Source organism: Salvia splendens, chromosome 1, assembly GCF_004379255.2.
Source record: "Salvia splendens isolate huo1 chromosome 1, SspV2, whole genome shotgun sequence".
NCBI lineage: Eukaryota > Viridiplantae > Streptophyta > Magnoliopsida > Lamiales > Lamiaceae > Salvia > Salvia splendens.
The window spans coordinates 23,722,562-23,745,654 of record NC_056032.1 but is presented as its reverse complement, the minus strand read 5'-3'; the positions used below and the strand labels follow the sequence as shown (position 1 = coordinate 23,745,654).

General features: G+C 39.9%; 2 long non-coding RNA genes across 2 annotated transcripts; one reads left to right on the top strand and one right to left on the bottom strand.

Annotated features, from left to right (window-relative positions):
* Positions 1-6,034: 6,034 nt before the first annotated feature.
* On the bottom strand, positions 6,035-8,339 carry LOC121797397. The gene is made up of 4 exons (XR_006049837.1): positions 8,098-8,339; positions 7,942-8,015; positions 6,769-6,830; positions 6,035-6,309 (listed from the first exon to the last, which is right to left on the bottom strand). It is a non-coding gene; the product is annotated as an uncharacterized LOC121797397 (long non-coding RNA).
* LOC121797388 lies at positions 6,845-8,166 on the top strand. The gene is made up of 2 exons (XR_006049836.1): positions 6,845-7,837; positions 7,917-8,166. It is a non-coding gene; the product is annotated as an uncharacterized LOC121797388 (long non-coding RNA).
* Positions 8,340-23,093: the final 14,754 nt, after the last annotated feature.

The window sequence follows — 23,093 nt, the reverse complement described above, 5'->3', positions numbered from 1 at the left end:
TGAGCTGGTGTTGGGAGTAATATAGAGGAATGGTTGTTAAAGATACGGGAGAGATTTAGGGGTGAGAAGAGTGGGGCGGTTTCAACGTGAGTTGAGGGGAGGAAGAAAATCTCTGCTGAAAAAAATTGAATTAAGGAAATAATGGCTATATTAAAAGTAGCCCAATTGAATAAGAATAAATGGGCTAAAAAAAAGAGACAAAGATGATAGGCCCAAATATATATAATTTTAGTACATTGATTAAATTGTGGTGTTTTATTATTTTAGTACTTTGGTGTTATTCCAAGTACATTGTAAACGAACGCCCAAAATTTCCCATCGACGACTCTCATGTCGAACTCGTCGACAACTTACACCATACAATTAATCAACAATAATTCAAGCATTCACAACCAATCGAAACAACATGGTATTTTATTCAAGGTCTATCACTCGCTCGTTCTTAAAACAAAATCTTAACTTAAAAGATAGAAAAAAAAACGGGTATTACAATCTACCCATCTTCACAAAAATTTCGTCCCGAAATTTGCTTAAATCATTCAAACAATTCTGGGTACTTCTCCCTCATCTTGTCTTCCAACTCCCACGTAGCTTCCTCAACGCCATGATTTCTCCACCGAACCTTCACCGAAGCAATAGACTTATTTCTCAACTCTTGCACCTTCCGATCCAGAATGGCGTCGGGCTTTTCTTCGTAACTCAAATTCGGATTCAAAATCATCATCTCCTCTTGATGAATTATGTGATTAGGGTCGAACACATACTTTCTCAATTGTGACACATGGAAAACGTTGTGTACCCTCCCAAAGCTTGGTGGTAGTGCCAATCTATACGCAACGGTACCCACTCTGTCAAGAATCTCATAAGGCCCAATAAATCGTGGTCTCAACTTGCCTTTCACACCGAAACGAGTTATTCCTTTTGACGGGGCTACCTTCAGAAAAACTTTATCTCCTGCCTCAAATTGTAGATCGGTTCTTCGAACATCAGCATATGATTTCTGTCGATCCTGAGCTTCCTTGATCCTCTCACGAATTTGTCGAACAATCTCAATCATTTCTTCCACCGAGTCTGGTCCAAGAACTCTTCTCTCACCCACTTCATCCCAGTAAAGTGGTGATCTACACTTCTTCCCATACAAAGCCTCATACGGGGCCATGTTAATAGTCGCCTGATAACTATTGTTGTAAGCGAACTCTATTAGTGGCAACACTTCCTCCCAACCTACTCCTCGATCTAGCACTACGGCTCTCAACATATCCTCCAAAGTCTGTATCGTCCTCTCTGATTGCCCATCAGTCTGCGGGTGGAATGCAGTACTGAAATTCAACTTAGTGCCTAACTCTCGTTGTAGGCTCATCCAAAATCTAGAGGTGAACTTCGCATCACGATCAGATGTAATAGTCACTGGTACTCCATGCAAGCATATGATCTCTTTCACATACATCTTAGACAACTTATTGGCTCCATAGGTATCACGAATCGGTACAAAGTGAGCAGATTTTGTGAGACGATCAATAATCACCCAAATAACAGTGTTTCCTCGTTGGGATCTCGGTAATCCTGTCACAAAATCCATTGCAATGTGCTCCCATTTCCACTCCGGTATCTCAAGTGGTTGTAGTCTCCCATAAGGTCGTTGATGTAGGGCTTTCACTTGCTGACATGCTAGACACCTCTCCACAAACGCCGCTACATGTTTTTTTCATGCCATTCCACCAAAACTGTCTCTTCATATCTCGATACATTTTGGTACTCCCCGGGTGCGCAGTGTATGGTGTTTCGTGTGCTTCCCTCATGATTTCATTCCTAAGCCCTTCGTCTCTAGGCACGCACAACCTACCCTTAAATGTGAGGGCACCATCCGCCTCCTTGTGAAAATATTCTTGCTCCCCTGTCCTCACTTCCGAACGAATTTTCTCAAGTAAAGTATCGCGTCTTTGAGCTTCCACGATTCTAGCCCTTAGGTCGGGTTCCATTACCAAGGTGGCGATCCTTCCTTCCACTGTCTCGGGTGCTCTCACTACCTCCAATCGCATTTTACTGAACTCTCGTATCAAGTTCTCTTCGTTCGTGAGAAAAGTGGCCAATTGAGGTTGAGACTTTCTACTTAGGGCATCAGCCACTACATTCGCCTTTCCTGGGTGGTAGTTTATACTGCAATCATAATCCTTCACCAACTCAAGCCATCTACGCTGGCGCATGTTCAAATCCTTTTGTTCAAAGAAGTACTTGAGGCTTTTATGGTCCGTATATATCTCACATCGAACTCCATAAAGATGGTGTCTCCAAATCTTCAAAGCATGTACAACTGCTGCCAACTCCAAGTCATGCGTCGGATAGTTCAACTCATGCGGCCGCAACTGCCTTGATGCATACGCAATCACTTTCCCATTCTGCATAAGTACACATCCAAGTCCAACTTTTGATGCATCGGTATACACCACGTAGTTAGTGTCTGGCTCTGGCACAGCGAGAATTGGTGCGGTGGTCAACTTCTCTTTTAGTAACTGAAAACTGGCCTCACACTCCGGCGTCCAATTCACTTTGACCCCTTTCTTTAATTGTTGAGTCATTGGCCTCGCTATCTTAGAAAATCCCTCGATGAATCTCCGATAATATCCCGCCATTCCTAGGAAGCTCCGAATTTCGTTAGTGTGGTTGGTGATTTCCATTTCTGTACAGCTTCCACCTTTGCGGGGTCTACTCGAATTCCATCTGCACTCACTATGTGCCCAAGGAAATTCACTTCTTTGAGCCAAAACTCACACTTACTGAACTTGGCGTAGAGTTTCTCAGCCCTTAACGTCTCCAAGGTAGTCCTCAAATGTTTTTCATGTTCCTCCTCGTTCTTTGAGTAGATAAGGACATCGTCTATGAAGACTAAGACGAACTTGTCTAAGTATGGATGGAACACACGATTCATAAGGTCCATAAATACAGCCGGGGCATTGGTCAATCCGAAAGGCATCACTATAAACTCATAATGGCCGTATCTAGTTCGGAAAGCTGTCTTGGGTACATCTTCTCGTCGGACTCTCAGTTGATGGTATCCCGATCTCAAATCCATTTTCGAGAATACTCCAGCTCCACGGAGTTGATCAAACAAATCATCTATCCTCGGCAGTGGATACTTGTTCTTGAGTGTCAACTTGTTCAACTCTCGATAATCTATGCACATCCTTAGTGTCCCATCCTTCTTCTTCACGAACAACACCGGTGCTCCCCATGGCGACACACTGGGTCTAATGAAACCCAAGTCTAGCAACTCTTGTAGTTGTATCTTAAGTTCTTCCAATTCCTTAGGCGCCATACGGTATGGTGCCTTAGATATCGGTGCTGATCCTGGCTCCAAATAAATTGTAAACTCCAACTGTCTATCGGGTGGCGGTCCTGGCAAGGCATTAGGAAAAACGTCGGGAAATTCTTTCACTACTGCCACATCCTCTATGCTTCTTTCTTTCTTCTCCTCTCCACTTAGATAGACGAGATACGCCGGGCATCCCTTCCTCATCATAGTAGTCGCTTGAAGTGCAGAAATTATGGACTTGCGTCGGTTCATAGAAATCCCGTAAAATATAGTCGGCTCATTTCCCGGGGTTTGAAAAGAGATCTCTCTCTCTTTGCAGCGAATGGTAACGTGATTCTCGGCCAACCAATCCATTCCCAAAATTATATCTACACTCCCCATCGACATAACTTGTAATTTGTGTGCAACTAGCTTAAGTTCTCCCATAGTAAATTCTACATTCGAGCAAATTTGTGAAATATCTATAGTTCCTCCTACGGGTGAAGTCACACTCATTCTTTGTTCAGTTCTATTGATAGGCAGTTCTAAAGTATTCACACATGATGCTGATATAAAAGAATGTGATGCACCCGTATCAAATAAAACAACAATAGGCATGTCGAGGAACGTGCCCATACCTGCCAAGTTTCCTTGCTCTTGATTCCCTTGCTGGTTCGTCGGCTGTTTCCCTTTTAAAGCATATGCCCTTGCCTGAGTGGGAAGTCCTTGACGACGTTGTTGCTGCTGCTGCTGTGGTGGGGGTAAGTATCCCCTCGGTTCGGCTTGTAGTGCCCGCACTTGCGGACGGAACCCTTGATTGTTCTGTCCTGGTCCCATCCCCATAATCTTACTCGGACATTCTCTTGAGAAGTGGCCATTTCCACCACAAGTGTAGCATTTATTGCTCTTTTCTCTGCACTCCCCAAAATGGTTCTTAAAGCACTTAGCACACTGGGGGGCTCTAGGCCGGAAGTCACCCCTCTGATAGGGAGCACTCTGCCTACCTCCATATTGCGGTGGGTTTCTGATGGGTTGCTGCCTCTTGTTATCATATGGAGTCCGATCTCCATCCCATTTCCTCTTATCTCTGAAATTATGTTGTTGAAGTGGCACTGGTGTAGTATTTGCTACTGTCATCTCCTTAGGCAACGCTTCCTCCACATCTAATGCACAAGCCAAAATCTCAGAATATGAAAGTCCTCTGCGACTTGCCACTGCTACTCTTATTTCGTGCTTGAGACCAGCACGAAACTTTTCTGCCATTTTCTCATCTGTATCCACCAACTCGGGAGCATATCGAGTCATTTCACACAATGCACGGTCGTACTCTGTCACCGTCATATTCCTTGCTTCAAAGTATGGAATTCAACTATCTTTGCTCGTCTATAGCTCATGGGAACGTACTTATTGTACACCTCTTCCTTGAATATCTCCCAAGTAAGCGCTTCACGACGTTCAGGGTTCATGGTCCTTAGCTTGGTATCCCACCAAAAATCTGCGGGCCTCGTTAATTGAAAAGTCACACAAGCGAGGCGTTCCTTGTCGGTGCACTCCATAAAATCAAATATGCGCTCGAGGGTGCATATCCAGGTCTCTGCCTTAGACGGCTCTCCCAGTCCATCAAACTGTGGGGGTTTTTGCCTCAAAAAGGTATCAATGTATTGTTTGGGTTGAGGTGGGGGTGGAGGTGGTGGAGGAGGCGGTGGTGGTGGTGGTGGTGGTGGGGGTTGCTCTCCCTCTACATTCTGAGGGTCCACAGGGTCCTCCTCTCCACGTCCACGCCTAGGTCTACGTCCACGTCTCGGTGGCATTCTGATTCAAAACGCATAGATTAATATGGTCGCTCCAATTATTAATCGCTACATTCGCATATCAAGACTTCTCACGCAACCTTTCATATATAACGATTAGAATACATATAATAAATCAAGCTACGTATGCGCATGTAACACTAATTATCATCACCCAAACTTTCATTCACACCTTCCGAACGTTTATACTTATTATTTTTCTTTTATCCTTTCGGCATTAGATATTTACTGTGGTTCGTTGTTCCACGTTCATTTAATTTGCTCAGAGAAGCACTAATTGAGTTGCTACATACAATTAGAATCGATGATGTAAGGTCTAACGTTCATCCAAAACAGTCCGCAATCACACAAGGAATTCATCATACTTCAGTATCTACGAGTCATGACTCAAATCATCACGTAAAGGCCACATAATCGAGCATACGCAAACAATTATCGTTAGACGTCTCAACACATAACAACATCATGCTCCTCAAAATCTCAATAGGAAAAGAACTAGCATGCTTTCACTTAAAGCTCAAATATTTCCAAAACAAAAATTTTCTCAAGTTTCCACAACATAAAAAAAAATTTCCGCCTATCCAATTCCATCACGCACAACTAATCATTTCCATTCCCAATATATTTACCTCAAAATCACTTACAAAAATTTTTGGTTACCTCTTTTCAGGTTGAGCGCGATGGTCGGATGTTGAGCCTTTGACACTTTTAAATTTTTTTTTTTTTTTTTTTTTAAATTTATTTAATTATTTTGATCTAGCGATACTAATCTAGATCAAGAAGGAAAGAAGACTCTTGAGTCCAGAGCGGAAAGAAAGTCGCTCTGATACCACTCTGTCACGCCCGCATTTTCTAAGGATAGAAAATACAGTTGATCGCGACTAGGGTAGGATTAAAGAAGCGGGGAAGAAAGGGGAAAAACCATACACATTTGACCAAAAATTTAATAACTGAATTAACTTTGAAAACGTCATAATATTATCCTAACAATAATACCAACTCTAAGTAAATAAAGAATAGAAAATAAACAATTTTTAAACGAGTTAGACTCTCCACGAATAAACAATTCTAATGAAAAGGACTCTTAGCGGAAGCGTTCAAGACACGGAAAATGCCGAGTATGAAGACACGACAAATCCAACATTATTAATCATGACAGAACAATCCATGAACTCTGCTCAACATCCTCCACGCCCATCGCCGCTCAATCTGCACATTAAGAAAAACAATATGCAGGGCTGAGTACTTGATGCACTCAGTGGACACATGCCAAAACATAGTTTGTCAAGCCATAATCAAGTGACCTTGGGGGTTTTAATTAAAAGAAACCCAAGTACACCAAAACATATATTTCACAAGTTCGGTCGGCCAACCATTTTCCATCCACATTCACCATCACCATATCTGAACATACATGACAAGGAACGTGGCCACGGACCAAGTCACTAGACCGGCCAACTCCAAAGAGATAGCACACGATCTACGGGGTGTACACTAGTCCGAGCAGGGTTTGCGGCCCTACTGGGACCCGAATTCGATTAAACATACATGGCATAGCCACTTCAGATAGGTTCATTCAAATACAAAACATGGCAAGACAAACATTTTCCACCTCCTTTCACATAAAAAGTATTCAGGACATAGTCCTTATTTAAAAAGAAAGCCCACCTCAAATGCTTAACTCCTCAACACTTTCTTGTTCCAACCGCAACAACGTGCACAAGTTCACCCTTTTTGAAATATCATGATATGCAAAATTAGACTTTGCAAAATAATAAATTTAACAATGCATGCATCCTAAGTGTGTGCTCAATTTATCCTACGTTCTGTCATGGGGAATCATATATATATAAAGTCCTCGTATTTCTTTCCGGATTTACTTCTCGCCCAAAATCTGCCCAACAATACTCGTTTAACTCCACCTAAACAATTATTGAACCAGCCCAAAAATAAAAAGATAAGCAGCACAACCTGTGTTCTAAATCCACTAAATTAAATACTCCCAGTCCTACACAGAAAAAATAAATGACGAGCAACTAAATAATTTAATATACTTACTTCCAGCCACCATGCGTATATACTCCTTTCCCAACACAATACATTTATACATACATATTATTATATTCCCAACCACTAAGTATAAAAAGAAAAAGAAAAGGCTGTCATTTACTATACTCCCAGCCGTAATTCATTAGGGAATAAAAAAAAAAGAAGGAAAAGCTTTACTTAATACTCCCAGCCATCGTCTCTCTCCCTTTTCAATTCAACCCAGCTGCTCTCTCTCTTACTTTCACATTTTCACGCCTAAAAACAGAAACAACTCCCTCAAATTCTTCTCTAATTCCACATGATTCAAAATTGTTCCTTCTCTCCCTCTGATTCTCACTTCACAGAAATACAAATCTCGACTCCCACCATAGCTTCCTCCGTAAATTGCAGGATTTGGACCCTACTGTACTATCCTCTCTCTCTCTATTTTCAGCAAGCAAACTCTCTCTCGTTCCTCACACCCTCCGTCGCCGAGCAGCCCACTGCCGCTGTCACGGTCTCTCCGTCGCTGTTGGTTCTAACGCTACACCGCCCCTGCTCCGTCCCCTCCGGGGGACGCTGTCGTCGCTGCCGGGAGACACGACGCCGCTGCTGTCAGCAGCGTCGTCGGTCAGTCTCTCCCACTCCGTTGCCCCGATCTACCCCAAAACAGCCCCGACGCCTCCGATTCCAAACCGGTTCGTTAAAGGTTCAATCTTTATTCGATTTTGTTTTGATTACCATATTGTTAGATTGGTTACAGAGCTAATGAGATGCACGAAATCTAGGTTATTGCAGAAGAAATTGATATACCTTTGGAGAGGAGAAATTGCCTAGCAGCAGAAGGAATTGAATTCACGGCAGTTTTGTATTTTTTTATCCTCAAACTGTGATGTCAAGCAAGAATTGTGGCAGGAGTCAGTAAATTGCGATTTTGTTATCGCAGAATTGAATTTGAAGGGATAATACCTTTAGTTTGATCGAGCAATTGGAACGTAGAAGATTTCTCTATGTTACTTTCCTCCGATTTTGAATATATGAGCTGGTGTTGGGAGTAATATAGAGGAATGGTTGTTAAAGATACGGGAGAGATTTAGGGGTGAGAAGAGTGGGGCGGTTTCAACGTGAGTTGAGGGGAGGAAGAAAATCTCTGCTGAAAAAAATTGAATTAAGGAAATAATGGCTATATTAAAAGTAGCCCAATTGAATAAGAATAAATGGGCTAAAAAAAGAGACAAAGATGATAGGCCCAAATATATATAATTTTAGTACATTGATTAAATTGTGGTGTTTTATTATTTTAGTACTTTGGTGTTATTCCAAGTACATTGTAAACGAACGCCCAAAATTTCCCATCGACGACTCTCATGTCGAACTCGTCGACAACTTACACCATACAATTAATCAACAATAATTCAAGCATTCACAACCAATCGAAACAACACGGTATTTTATTCAAGGTCTATCACTCGCTCGTTCTTAAAACAAAATCTTAACTTAAAAGATAGAAAAAAAAACGGGTATTACAATCTACCCATCTTCACAAAAATTTCGTCCCGAAATTTGCTTAAATCATTCAAACAATTCTGGGTACTTCTCCCTCATCTTGTCTTCCAACTCCCACGTAGCTTCCTCAACGCCATGATTTCTCCACCGAACCTTCACCGAAGCAATAGACTTATTTCTCAACTCTTGCACCTTCCGATCCAGAATGGCGTCGGGCTTTTCTTCGTAACTCAAATTCTGATACCACTCTGTCACGCCCGCATTTTCTAAGGGTAGAAAACTCGGTTGATCGCGATTAGGGGAGGATTAAAGAAGCGGGAAGGAAAGGGGAAATCAACACAAATCGACCATAGCTCGAAACAAATGGGAATAGCTCGAATAAAATCATAGTGTCTCAACGATAAACAACTCAAGGGATTATACCTCAACAAATCATACTAAAAAAAACCAACATTCAGCGGAAGCATTCGAGAGAAGAATAATATTATGTATGAAGACATAATATATTCGGAACATTTAAAAGCAAACACAAATCTTCACCAGCTCTGCTCAACACTCACCGCGCTCGTCACCGCTCAACCTGCACATTTTTAAAAAGAAATGCAGGGCTGAGTACTTGATGCACTCAGTGGACTAATGCCTAAAACATTTTTAATAAAAATATTTATCATGTCATTAACGAGTGACCTCGGGGTTTTAACTTTGAAAGGACCCGAGTCACTAAAACATTTCACCAACATCATCATCATCAACCTCAACATCATCAACATCACCATACCATATCTGAACATACATGACAAGGAATGTGGCCACATTCCAAGCCACTAGACCGGCCAACTCAAAGAGATAGCGCACGATCTACGGGGTGTACACTAGCCTGAGTAGGGACTCACTCCCTAGTCAGACCCGAATTCGATTAACCGTACATGGCAAAAGCCACTTCAGATAGGTCTCATAGCAACCCAAAAATATGGCATGACAAACATATTTCGCAAAAATAAATATACTTAGGACATAGTCCTTATTTAAAAAAGAAAGCCCACCTCAAATGTTCAATTCTCAATCACTTTCTGTTCCCCCGCAAACAACGTGCACAAGCTCACCCTTTTCGGAAAAACATAATATGCGCAAATCAGACTTTGCAAAATAAAATTAATTTAAAACAATGCATGCATCCTACGTGTGTGCTCACAATATCCTTGTTCAAGATTACAAATTTTTCCAATTAAAAGCTTAGGTGTTTCGATTATTTCCGACCGCTCACATCCCAACAAATTATATTAAAACAAGCCCAAACCAAATAAATTAAATGGTCCAAAGGAAGAAATAAATTATACTCCCAAATTAAACCACCGTATGTACACTTCCTCTTTTAATCAAATATGATAAAAGAATTTTTAAAAAAAATATCCTTTCTTTTTCCTAAGCACAAAATACGTGTACCTCTTTTCCTTCTTACTTTAAAAAAAATGTAAACTCTTTTAGAGGAATAAAACAAAGATGAAAAATCATCTCATTCCAATCCCATTCCAAAACACACGCATACTCCCTCATATGCATTAGAAATAAATTCTAATCATCTCAACTCTAACTCTTTCAAAAAGTCATGCTCAAGCTCTATAATTCCTCTCGGCCAACTTAAACATAGAATTAGCCCATTAATCACTTATCTATTTCCAGCCACACATTTTACCCACATAATAGCTTTTGTCATCCCAAATCAGAATAAATTCAAACTTCTCATTCTCGTTACCTCATGTCTCCCAGCTCTCGGTTTCTCCGTTCTACGCCGTCGTTCTTCCAGCCGTACCGTCATTCAGCTCCACCACCGCCACAAGTAGTAGTATGCCCGTCGCCTCTCAGTTTCACATAGTCACAGCCGCTGTCGCTGTTGCTGCAGTGCGTGCGGCAGCTCGGCGTCGCACTTCACTCCCCCGGCCTGCAGCGTCGCCATGAATCGCAGCGGCTGTTCCGTAATCTTGCATACCGAGGGGTTACATTCACAACTTTCGAAGAATCCAGTGACACCGTTTTGGCGATAACAGCGCCCCAGCCTTCGTTGAAGGCGCGCTTCATGATGGTGTAGTTGGTTCCGGGCGGACCCGACCTGATGACGAAGGGATTCGGCATTTTCTGCCCGTTTACCATCACACTGAGATCAGGCTTCACAGCAGCCTCGCTCTGCGTGGATACTCTGAACCCGACCCGGTTCGGAGCGAGCATGGCCCTGCGAGTGACCGGAAAGTCAGCCGCCGGAGTGCTGACGTGAGCAGAAAATCTGAGAGATTCCATTTTTATTTAGGTTGGAACAGTGAAGATGGAGAGATGGCGATCAAGATGAATATCCTGGAATCGGAGTTGAGATTATAGAAAGCTAATTGTTTTGGACTGTATTGAATAGAATAATCTTAAGAGATCAATTTGTGAGAATTTTGATGTAAAGATTACGTGTTGATAATGATTTTGTGATAGGAATATTATAGAGGGGAGTTGGCTGATGGATAGTTTAGATTTGGGAGAGATTTATTGAGGGGAACCGTTTTGAACATGGGAAAGGAGTGGGGTGCGGTTTTTGTTCCCCTTTTTTTTGAACGTGATATGCATCAATTTAATTTGTTTTTTTTTCAATTTTATTTGCAGATCACGGAGGAGGAAAATCTTGTCACGGAGGAGGAAAATCTCTGCAGAATCTTTAATTAAATTTGAATTGTTGACTTGGTGACCAAGTCAACAGGAAAAGATCTAATTAGATTAATTTGATTTAATTTTTTCCTCTCTTTTTTTTACGGGGTATTACAATCTACCCATCTTAACAAAAATTTCGTCCCGAAATTTGCTTACGTCCTTCGAATATAGTATTTCTCCATCATCTTGTCTTCATATTTCCAAGCCGCTTCCTCGTATCGGTTAAAAAAACTATAGCTGAAAATTTAACACCCCGTGTTCTTGGTTATATCGATGCCTATAGTTGGTGTATCACTTTTACGCATGTCTGATTATAGAAACTTATTCCCCCGTGTGCATTCGAAAAGCTCAACCTCACCCTTTCACTAAAGTCGAGTACCAAGAACTCAAAAAATTAATCAAACAGTCTTACTTGGATATGAACGGATTTCAAAATTGTAGCAACACTGCTGAAAGTGTCTTAATCAGAAAGGTTGCAGATTTGATCAAGAAAACAAGAACAATATTTCTAGCTCGACTCTTCTTAATCTCATCACCAACTTGAGAACATTGGTTTGTAAACAAAGCAAGGACTAAACCCATTGAACTTAACACATCCATTCTGAGAATTAAATGGTTTAAACGGTATCAAATAAAATCCATAGAGCTTGGGAATTTACTTCTGATGAGAGCTCGAAAGAATATGAGATAGGTCATGAAAACAGGATGAAACTAAATTAAGTCTCAAATTCCATAGTAGGCTGCCAAATAAGATATTTCAATTGTCAAATCAAATTTGCAAAATTCGGCATCAATGAAGGATGGTTCAAACATGTCATGACATGAGATGATCAATCGTGGGATGGTTTAGAAACAAAGACAAATGTCATGAAGTAGCACTAATCATGGTTCGACGACACCATGTTATTCAAGAATGAAATCACATCAATGGATTCACAGGTTTGCAACCAACATGAAATGAACTTTTTAGGAAAATCAGCTAGATCAAACACGTTAAGAAAAAAGAGAACACGGTAGCCTTAACTTGGTGTTGCAGAAAGAAAATATTATTGAGCATGAAACAATATATGAAGTGAAATTGAGCTAAAAAGAATTTCACTTCTGCAAGGAAGAACTTGCCGCATGCATAGTTACGAAATAAAAAGGTGTACAAAAGTTCCAAGAAAAATATTCCATCATTTGAAGAAACATATATGGGAGATGTGATTATACTGAGGGTCATAACTGCAAACAACTTTAGGAATGAAGTTCAATGACGGTGCGTAGTAGGTGCCACGTATGTATAAATTGTGAATTTTATGTATATATTTGTTGTGTAGTATATAAATAGAGTATTTTGTTTTAGTATATGTAGTGTAGCGTTTGCAATGTATGTAAATATTATTGTTGTACATGTGTTTTGTGTATGTTTGTATATTTTATTTATGAGAGAACATCATTTTTGGTCCACGAACTTTGCCAAAGTATCATTTTAGGTCCGTGAACTTTGAAAATATCATTTTAGGTCCGTGAACTTTGAGTTAGTATCATTTGAGGTACTTTTTACTATATCCAAGTTTTTTTGGACGAAAATACCCTCAATACCTTAAAGTGTATATATTTTTAATAAATTTATCATATACTCATAATTTTTTATAAATATCTTTACAATATATTTTTGACAAATTTTCTAAATATAATTTGACCTTAAATATTATCACTTAATTTTGTGACATGCAAGTAAAATTGCTTCTTCAATTTTTTATATTAATTTTTTAAAAAAATTGAATAAAGAACTTTTCTTTAATAAAAAAAATTGAATAAAGATCTTTTCTTGCATGTCACAAAATTAAGTGATAATATTTAAGGTCAAATTATATTTAGAAAATTTGTCAAAAATATATTGTAAAGATATTTATAAAAAATATGAGTATATGATAAATTTATTAAAAATATATACATTTTAAGGTATTGAGGGTATTTTCGTCCAAAAAAACTTGGAAATAGTAAAAAGTACCTCAAATGATACTAACTCAAAGTTCACGGACCTAAAATGATATTTTCAAAGTTCACGGACCTAAAATGATACTTTGACAAAGTTCGTGGACCAAAAATGATGTTCCCTCTTTATTTATAGTATGTTTAGTGTTTGTAGTATGTGCCGTGTACTGAGTGTAGTGTTTTTGTATTGTTTGTGTTTTGTATATGTATTTTGTGTACAATGTGTAATTTTTGTTTAATATGTATGTGTGTAAAGTGTGCGTATATGTGTGATGTGTAGAGGGTGCGCAATGTGTATTATGTGCTATGATGTATAGTTAATAGTATGTATGCAGTGTTATTCATTTTTTTACATCGTTGAGTTGTGTGTGTGTGTTTTATTTATATTGTGTTTGTGTATTTTATTTATATCATGTTTAATGTTTGTAGTGTGTACCATGTGTGAAATTGTGTATTTTAATTGTGCATTTGTTGTATAGTGTATTTGTGTTAGTATTTGTAGTTTGTGGCGCATATGTATTATATGTTTTATAATATTGCGTGTATTGTTTGTTCTATTTATATTTTGTTTGTGTATTTTATTTATAACGTTTTTAATGTTTGTAGTATGTAACACGTGTGTATTAGTTGTGTATTTTATTTGTGCATTTGTTGCATAGTGTATAAATAGTTTATTTTGTAATAGTATCGGTAGTGTGTGTATGTATTTATGTTGTGCATGTGTTTTGTGTATTTTATTTATAGTGTGTAATATTATTCGTACTATGTGCCGCGTATGTATAGTATGTTTTATAATATTTGTATTTAGTTTTTCGTGTACAGTGTGTATTGTTTGTTTTATATTTATGTGTTTAATGTGTGTGCATGTATCTTGTGTAGTGTGTGTGTAGTGTAGTGTGTGTATTGCATATTTTGTGTGGAGAGTGTGTATTTTGTCTATAGTGTAAAGTTTTTATTTTTGTATAGTGGTGTTTATTATGTTTATTTTGTGAATTGTGTACTAGTGTGTATTTTGTATATAATGTGTGTAGTATGTGCGGTCCATTTAATGTTTGTTTATTTTATTTATATTGTGTTTGTATTTTATTTATGTTGTGTTTATTTGTAATATGTGCCACGTATGTATGAATTATGTATTTTATGTGTATATTTGTTGTATAGTGTATAAATTGTGTATTTTGTGCTACTACCCGTAGTGTGTGCAATGTAGGCATGTATGTTTACAGTACATGTGTAGTGCATTTTATTTATAGTGTTTTTAATATTTGTGGTATGTATAGTGTGTATATAGTGCGCAATGTGTATGAAGTGTGTTTTATTTATATTGTGTTTGTGTATTTTATTTATAAATTATTTAATATTTGTAGTATGTGTCATGTATATATCGTGTATATTATATGTGCATTTATTGTATAGTATATTTAAATTGTGTATTTTGTGTACGTAGTGAGTGTGGGTTGTATGTGCAGTCCATTTAGTGTGTAGTATAAATTGTTAATTTTATGCGTAGTATAAATTGGTCGGTGTGCGTAGTAGGCGCCACGTATGTATAAATTGTGAATTTTATGTATATATTTGTTGTGTAGTATATAAATTGAGTATTTTGTTTTAGTATATGTAGCGTAGCGTTTGCAATGTATGAAAGTATTATTGTTGTACATGTGTTTTTTGTATGTTTGTATATTTTCGCCAGGTCCAGGAAGAAGAGAGGACAATTGCATGACCCACGGAATCTGGCGAATAAGTGAGCATTGTGGAGAAAAATGACTAGACGGAGGAGATCACGAAGCTGAAGGGCAGAATGGAGATTTCTGCGAAGGCTTCTAGAAGATCAAACCCGCACCTATATAAGGAAGAGAGCATACAATCTAATGAGGGGGGAGGACTTTTTTTTTGGGCACTTTGCTCTTGGCTCTCTTAGCTGACTTACTTCCACACATTTGGGGGGACTATTCGGGAATTTGTAGGGGTTCGGGTCATTTCATTTGCTGTTTGATGTTGGGTAACAACGTCCTTGTGTAGGGCGAAGATACAATTATTTGCTTTCGTTTTATTTGTCGTCGTGAATTTCACCGAGCTTCGTTGTTCGAAGCTAGGCCCAGTTTTCTGTTGAATTCTCGTTATCTATGCATTTTCTGTTTCCGTATTTACTTTACTGCAGTTGATTTCGATTATGGATGCAAATTGTTTTGAGTTTGACGTAGTTGCTGAACTGGATGTTTGTTTCTCGCGTTGGTTTATTGAGTTTAAGCAGAATTGTTGGAAGCTAGTGTAGATCGGGGCAGATCTGTTGAATCGGAAGTTATGGAGTTGATTTTGTTGGTTGTTTGGTTCGGAATGCTTGGATCCGGAGTGGATTAAGCATCCGACATCTGGATCGGAAAAAGAATTGGTCGTGGTCGATGCTTGGTTTTCGTGTTTTCGTTTCATTCCGTCTAGTATATGTAGATCTGTTCTATTTCTGGCTAATTGCAAGTTTCCGACGTCCGAACTTTTACATTTTGTTTGAATCTGGATTTGTGCTCTGTTTTCTTCATGTTCGCGTTTGATTCATGCACGTCATTATTAGTTAAATTCTTAGTTTGTTAGTTGCAGCTTTTCTTCCGTACTTTCTGTTTCTGGAAAATGGTCCCCACTGTTTACTCGCTTTCTGTCTAGCTATATTAGGAAGTTCTTTACTTGGTCAAGGAAATTAGTTTGAGATCTCGTGGTTATAAGGATGTTCGGCGTCAGCATGATGCTTCAGTTTCCTAGGTCCAATGTCTGATTTTCGTTCTTAGGTCTAGTAGTAGTCAAACCTCAACCCAAAATTGTGTGGCAGCAGCCAACAGCTTGCCCAGAGTCTCCTAAATGCTTTCTTACGCGTCCATCTTCGTGGGATCGACCCCTGCTTCCCTATACTAATCCATAGTATAGCTGGTTGAGGGTTTTTGAAAGCGCGGGGGGTTTGTGTGTCCGACGACCGAGACTTCTAGGACCCTCTGAGTTCCTACACCTTGTGATCTAGCGGATTCTCTGGACCTAAGGGCTCGACCCAATATAAAAGTACACACGAATCATCAGTTAAATATGCTGCTTCAAATGGCGCCGTTGTCGGGGATGGATGACGTAGTTTATGATTGTGTTTAGAGATTTTGGCGTATATAGTTTTGATTTGTTTTTCTTTCTCTTAATTTGCAGTTTATGAGCAGAGGCTCACGGTTTGGACACTGGGGTAACTCATCTGGGTGGAGGAACGATCAGTGTACTTGGAAGGTCAGGGACACAACATCTGCGGTCACCACCAGATCGGGATTATCTACGGGTGATCCATTTCCGTTTGGTTCAGAGAGTGACGACGATTGGAGTTCATCAGGAAATGAGGATCCAAAGTCAACTTCAGAAACAGATAGTAAGACAAATGTGTTAGGCATTCTACCGACGTTCCTAAATGAGTTTAGCAAGTTGTGCAGTATTCAGAAAAGGCCCAATGATGCGACGGAGGAGGACTACCGCTTAATGCACCAGAGCCTGTAGCTTTTTACACTTGGTTGATAGCCCATCAGTATGCATTTGATGGCCCTTGCTTCAAGCTTTCCCTGTCTGATATGTGCAAAGGCTTTGCAGCCAAATATTCTTAAATATTCATAGCTGCATTTCCTGCCGAACCATCTGCTATCTGGTATATCCCCATTTAGGCTTGATGTGGGACATTTATTTAACAACACAACTGCTGTGGAGGCTACTTCTGCCCAGAAATGTTTCCCCAAACCAGCAACAATCAACATACACCATTTTCTTTCCAAAATAGTGCGATTTGCTCTTTCAGTCTTCATTAATCGAGTCCTAGTATTCTGGTGAGATTTGCCCACACAAATATTAGTATACAGTCCGGGACACCAGTTAGAAGATCAGAGGTCGAGTACTGAAGATCTTCATGTGGAGACGGAGCAAGCCATCATCGATTCTTGATTGAATCAACGAGGTAAATTAGCTAATTCCGTAGTGAGCATGTTTTAAGGATTTTATATGCTAAAGCATGTGTAAATTCAAGTTATGAGCATGGTACATGTGATAATTACGCGAATATAATTTGTCTAAATAATCTGCTAAATAGATCAAATTTATGTGATCGGATCTCATGCACGCTTCCGCTGCCAACCCCTTCAGCCCCGCTTACCATTTTCAACGATTTGAGCATGAAAATCTGAAAAAAAAGATACGGCAAATGTCTTTATTCAAATATTTTCCATAAAGAGCTCCATGTCCAACTTAGATCTGCTCTGAAACCATGTAGAAAATGTAAAATCCCTTCAAATGTCTCACATATAAAATTATCAAAAAAATATATTGAAAATGAGGAATTGAAATCTGCAGATTTGGGGAAAGTGATTGAAACTGCTGAAGAGAGGAAAAAAACGATGAAAGGAACTGAAGGAAAAAAACGATTAAGAAAAGAAGAAAAAGCGTGAATTCATTATTGACTACATTTTTCCAAAAGTTAATTGCAAAATACAAAGAAGGCCTTATATACGCACAAATACAAAAAAAAAATTTGCTAAACACTAACTAATAAAGGAAAACAATATCAACTAATTATATTTTTATTTTTTATTTCAACACTCCCCCTCAAGATGGAAGCAAAACAAATGCTACCATCTTGGAAAGGAAGCATCAAACTAAGAGAGAACTACAATAAACTATTCTAACTCCATGTCAAGGGAAGATCCAACTTGATCAATTGCAAGCCATCACTTTGCTAGAATTGGAGTTGCTGCAACAACTACAGATGCAACATAAAAATCTCCACTCCCCCAAATGCAGAAAAACTAAAAATGATCTCACTCCCCTTTAGCACCAGACACGACGAGTATGAGTAAGCTTCATAGATTCTTCTTCACCAAATTGAATATCAGGTCCTTCAGTAACTTCAACAGCCACAACTCCTGCCACAAGCCAGGCAAACCATCATTTTAACCAACAATTTCCCCCCCCCCTCTGATCCATTACTCATCAACAACAAATAAACATAGGACGAGGGGCAGAAACCACCATTGCTCATAGGCTAACAAAGAAGCTCTACAAATCAACACCAACTCTCAATATGAACATAGATGCAAGGAGAAGGATAAGCCTTTCCTCCTCACCCAAAACAAACAACAAATCTGGTATGAAACAGACTACTCAAGGAAGAACAAAATCACATTTCAAACGCACCACAACAGCACAACTAGACTTGGATCAGAGACGAGAGATTCAAACTTTGATACGACCACGCCCGGAAGGCCCATGACGAGGCGCCTACAAGAGGGACTCTCTACTTTCATCTGAAAAGTCATGCTGGAGGAGTCTACGAAGGTCAGGGAACACGCGACAAGACTCGTACTGAAATTTAAAGTCTGGGAGCTTCCACCCGGCTGGGTGGATTCTGAGGCACTGCCTCACCCGACCGGTGCCATCCTTTGGAAGATCCAAGGCCAAGCTACTCCACCCGACCGAGTATCCATTCTGCCACCAGCCAGGGTGCCCCGTCCAAGGCATGAGGGAGTCAGGAGGTTTCACCCTGCCAGGTGATTTAACACCCTTAATTCCACCCGGTCGGCTAGAGTGACGCGGACCAGATTTTGTGGGCCTTTTCATTGGGAATTGGACCCTAGTATAAATACCCTAGTGAATAAAAGTTTCTACCCTAGTGAGTTTCCTCTTTGAGCATTGTATCCAATTCCTTCCTTGAAGGTTGCTTGTTTTCATCCTAGATTGATTCAAGTAGAGGTATGCATCAATGGAGTGTATCCATTGTGTAGTGGAGCCAAGGGGTGATAGAGCTATTCAAAGTTTCCTAGGGTTGTCTCCATCCTTTTGGTTAAGGTCTTATGGTTGTAGCTCTTTTATCTCATCATTATACACACGTTTTTCATTTCTAATCTACCATCCTTTCTTATTTAGATTCAATTTTTGTGGTTGAATCTCTTTTTATCCTCTTGTTTTTAATTGAGAAATTGAAAATCAATCTCACAAAAATATCTAGATCAAGCATCACAAATGAGTAACTCCTTAGGAAATGGATCATGAATTACATGAATCCACATCATTTGGTATCTAGAGCCTAGTACCCACTAGGTGTTTGATCTTTTGCTTCCTTGAATTTTCTTTTATTCCTTGTTTTGCTCTGTTTTTGATCGGATGATCGGATTGATCAAATGTTCTTAGATTGAGCTGAAATTTGGTGTGTATGATATATGTTATGTGACCTAGCGTCCTGCTAAACTTCATCGAAAAATTCCTTTGTTTGCCTAGTTAACTGTGGGGATTAACATCATTGCCCTGTTTTGGCATAGTTGGGGAAAACCATACAAATCATATCCAATTGTTAGATCTGACTATATATGAATATTTTCCCTTGATCTAGACTTGTTTGTGAATCTATCCACCAAAATTCATCCAAATTGGGCGCGATATCAATACCAAAAAAATTCATAAATATCAGCCAAATTTCAGCAAAAGTTTCATCCCATGTCTTGTTTCCTTGCTTTTATAGGCTTAGTCATTATTACTTTGGTGTTTACTACTTGGTGTCTATATTTTCTTGAGGTGTATACCTTTATTGAGTTGTCCGGGCGCCAACAAGTGGAAATTGGATCCAGAGTGTGCGATACTAGCCCCACTATATTCTAAACCTACCGAGTGACATTAGTGAGTGACTTGGGGGGTTGGGATACTACATTGGGGTGAGTTAGCTACTTAAATCTCTCTTTCTTATTTCATTAATCTCTAAGACTAGTTCCTAGTCTTTGTCTTTGTGTTTGTAGGTAACTTTGATGCCTCTTATTACTCGATCCAACAAGATGGGGGACATCCATGAGGAGGAGGTAGGGAAGGGCGCGGGCTCAAGTAGTTCCAAACCCGAAGTGGATCTAGTGAGCATGATATCCCAAATGATGGCCAATCTCAAACATGATCTCAAGCAAGACATAAGGCAAGTGGATGCACGGTTGAGGGAATGAGATGCTAGGGTGAAGGAATCCGAAGTTCGTATTCTTGCCACCCAAAACACTCTATTTGAAGAGTTCAACACTTTGAAGGAAGAGCGGAGGACTAGACCTCCACAATCCTATTGGCAATGCCATGCCCGATGAAGCCCCGGAGGAAGTTGTTGAAGAGGAGGTATATGAGGGATGGCAAGGAAGGAATGTTCGGGATAGAGTTAACAACTTGGAGAATGGACGGTTTGGGGGGGTAATGGAGCCAATAGGAGGTTTAGAGGAAGAAATGGGGGGTATGGTCATTTTGGGGTAGGAAACCAACATGGAGGGATGAAGCCTTATGGAGATAGATTTAGGAGGGATAGGTACTATGAGGAGGAACCCCGTCCGAGGTTTGATGATCTGTCCAAGACCTTGAAACACAACCTCCCCGAGTTCCATGGAAAATTTGATCCCGAAGCCTACTTAGAGTGGGAATATCAAGTGGATAAAATCTTCACCCTCCACAACTATTCCGAGGGTGATAAGGTGAAGATTGCATTGGCCGAATTTACGGATAATGCTAATACTTGGTGGAACGATGTGTTGAGGAAAATTAGGTTAGCTAGGTTGGGAGATGTGCGTTCATGGGATGATTTGTGCCGAATCATGAAGGAATCCTTTGTGCCTAGGTCCTATTATCTCAAGCTTCGTGGGGAGCTTCAAGACCTAAGGCAAGGATCCATGAGTGTGATGGATTACTACTATGAACTTCTCGCCTTGATGAACAAGATTGGGGTGAATGAACCGGAGGAAGCCACTCAAGACCGAATCATCCATGGTCTCAACACTTCTTTGAAGCATAAAGTCCAATTTGAGGCACTAGGGGGAATCACATTGGGGGAAGTACTAAGTTTTGCCGAGATATTTGAGAGGCAAGGAAAAGAAGTGGCTCTTAGCAAGGCAAGGGTAGCCTCTAGTCAAACCTGGATGGGAGGAAACAAGTGGAGTACCCCTCCCAAGAAGATGGAGAGCTCGCCTATTACTCAAGGCAAAGCACCATACAAGGCATCACCGAGCCCAAGCCCACAAGCTACCAAAAGTCCTTCTTTAACGGAGAGTAGTAAGGTTTAATGTTTCAAGTGTAAGGGCTATGACCACTATGCGCGTGAGTGCCCTAACCAAAGAGTAATGGTTATTGGGCAAGATGGTAGCGTGCATAGTGAGGATGAGGAGGACGGAGTCGTAGAAGGCAAGGAGGCGAATGTGGAGCCTCGTATGTCATATTCTAGTGAAGAAGAAGAGGATGAGGGGTTGAAGGCACTAGTAATGCTAAGAATGCTCAATGTACAATCCGATCTTGAGGAGCACAATGAGCAAAGGTGAAACATCTTTCATATGAATTGCAAGGTACGAACTAAAACTTGTTTAGTGATCATTGATGGGGGTAGTTGTGCTAATGTGGTAAGTGAACAATTAGTGGCCAAGTTGGGGTTGAAGGTCGACAAACATCTCAATCCTTACAAGCTTCAATGGCTAGGGGAGTCCGTGGAGCTAAAGGTGAAGGCTCAATGCTTAGTTCCCTTGAAGAATGGTGTCTTTGAGGATGAGGTGATGTGTGATACTATTCCAATGACGGCTTGTCATGTGTTGTTGGGAAGGCCTTGGGAGTTTGATAGGAGGGTGTACAAGAATGGTTACAATAATGAATATTTCTACAGGGTGAATGGGTTGAAAATTAGGTTGAAGCCCCTCTTGCCTAAGGATGTATTTGAGGCATACCAACATCTACAAAGGGAAAGGGAAAGGGATAGAGAGAAAAGGCTTGTGAGAGAGGGTGAGCTAAAAAAGCCAAGTGAGAGTGGGTGTGGTGTGAGCAAAAATAAAGCACCTAAACAAGAAAAACCACAAGCAAGGGAGGGGAAAGGTTGCTTGTTAGCTAGGTCTCCCGACCTTGGGTGGGCACTAAAAAGCCGTTAAACCATTCTCCTCATGGTCCGGAATGATTTATGTTTAAATGCTAACACTAACCCTTGTCCTTTGGTGATTGAAAGTGTTTTGTAAGGTTTTAAAAATGTCTTGTAGGATGAGCTTCCCAACGAGCTTCCACCCGTGAGGGGATTGAGCGCCAAATTGATTTCGTGCCGGGGGGTCCTCTCTCCCCAATCAGGCGGCATACAAAGCAAACCCAAAGGAAACTCAAGAGCTTCAAAGGAAAGTCGAGGGACTCCTTCCCAAATGTTTTATCCGAGAATCCCTTTCACCTTGTACCATGCCCGTTATTTTGGTGCCTAAGAAGGATGGAACTTGGAGAATGTGTGTGGATTGTACGGCCATCAATAATATCACCAATAAGTATAGACACCCTATACCTAGGCTAGATGACATGCTTGAGGATCTATGTGGCTCTAATTGTTTTTCTAAAAATTAATTTAGCATGTGGATATCACCAAATTAGCATGAAAAATGAGGATGAATGAAAAACCGCTTTTAAAACCAAATTTGGCTTGTATGAATGGCTTGTTATGCCTTTTGGGTTGACTAATGCTCCTTCCACTTTCATGCGTTTGATGAATCATGTGCTTTGTCCTTTCATTGGAAAGTTTGTGGTGGTGGATTTTGATGATATCTTGATTTATAGCAAAAGTGTAGAAGAGCATGCTAGCCACCTTAGGATGTGCTTGAAGTGTTTGAGAATGCATGCTTTATATGCCAAGTTGCATAAATGCACCTTTTGTGTTGATGAGGTTGTTTTTCTTGATTTTGTTGTGGGAAAGGAAGGAGTGAGGATAGATGAAGAGAAAGTGAAGGCAATTAGGGAGTGACCTACACCCAAGAATGTGAGTGAGATTA